The 1284-nt window shown below is 37.2% G+C and overlaps 1 protein-coding gene across 2 annotated transcripts in view; it reads right to left on the minus strand.

The window, feature by feature from the left end:
- Positions 1–834, minus strand: part of LOC101851539 (microsomal glutathione S-transferase 1) — a 13658-nt gene extending 12824 nt beyond the window's left edge. The window contains exon 1 of one of the 2 annotated variants that reach the window (XM_005110925.3): positions 697–834. The gene's annotated coding sequence lies outside the window, so the exon portion shown is untranslated. Of the gene's footprint in view, positions 1–497; positions 667–696 lie in introns of those variants that run through there. The other variant, XM_005110926.3, reaches the window with a different exon arrangement.
- Between the last annotated feature and the right edge of the window lie 450 nt (positions 835–1284).

The raw sequence follows: 1284 nt of genomic DNA on the forward strand, positions 1-1284 counted from the left end.
AGAAAAACCTTTCAACCTTTGTATTATAATGTAACCATACATTTCACACATTGTTTTTATAATTTTTATTTTAAAAAATAAATAAAATTCTAAATGCTACTTCAAAGTCTTGAACAAGAACGAGACACCTGAACCCTGAATGTACAGTACTTACTATTATACATGATAGCCTTCTGTGATTTCTCTAACCCGCTCAAATGCCAGAATAATACAAAAGTAGCTGCCTATTCTGACCTAAGTCTGACATATTTGTGTTTGGATACAGTGCTTCGCGACCTTATCAAGACATCCAAGGTTCAAGTACAGCTAACTTCACAATCTTAATTTAATGCTAAACTTAAACCAAGGTTCTAGAAATGTTTTGATTCAGACAGATCTCTATTATATTGGACTTAATGGTCTAACAATTTAATGTAGGAATAAGATAAAAATCCTAGAGGTAAAAGTTAGAACCGCGAGACCTTATTATTTTGTTTTATCAACATCTGTTCTCTTACCTTTCTGCAACAACAACAAGCTTTAAACAGCTGCCTGCTGTCTCCCCTCCGCTGCAATGAAATACTCTATGTATGTGAACGGTTCACTTCTCTTCTTCAATAGATCTACAGTTCTAAAGACGGACTGCAAGTTCCTTACGTTCCCATACCTCTAGATCTATACCAAAAACATGAGAATCGGTAGAAGGTTTTTTCGTACCTGGCCTGAAGAAATAAGTGTCTGAACGGACGAGGAGAACGCGTCGCTTCAGTTGGCGAGTGTGTTGTTGACCGGTGTGTTGATCGTTGTCCGTCCCTGGTCTGTCCACCCCACACCACGAACTCTGAACTTTGAACTTCTGAACTCTCTCTCAAGGGATAAACGAGGTGGCTTAGGCCTATGATTTTCGATGCACTCGTCAGCGATATATAAAACAAAGAAAGATTACTAACCCCAGGGGATTGGGGAATCATAAAATAGCGCAAAACAAGAAAATCGGGCAAACTTATGGTGGTAGGCTAATGGAAGTAGGTTCAGTATTTTTGTTTCAATCGTCAATACTTCCTTTTGAGACCGTTTTCTGATCATTATAGTAGGCCTACAAAGAAATTGGCACGCTATTCGTAAAAGCGACAATAATTAGGCCTACATTTATTTTTCCACACTTGTATCAATAATAATAATAATAATAACTATTTAGAAAAAAAAATTGGTAAGCGTTTAACGGCGCTCGCAACTGCATAAGGTTATATATGAGTATGAGCCAAGGAGATTAAAATCTGTTTTAAACTCCTTGGTATGAGCGTG

This window comes from Aplysia californica, unplaced genomic scaffold (assembly GCF_000002075.1).
Source record: "Aplysia californica isolate F4 #8 unplaced genomic scaffold, AplCal3.0 scaffold00968, whole genome shotgun sequence".
NCBI lineage: Eukaryota > Metazoa > Mollusca > Gastropoda > Aplysiida > Aplysiidae > Aplysia > Aplysia californica.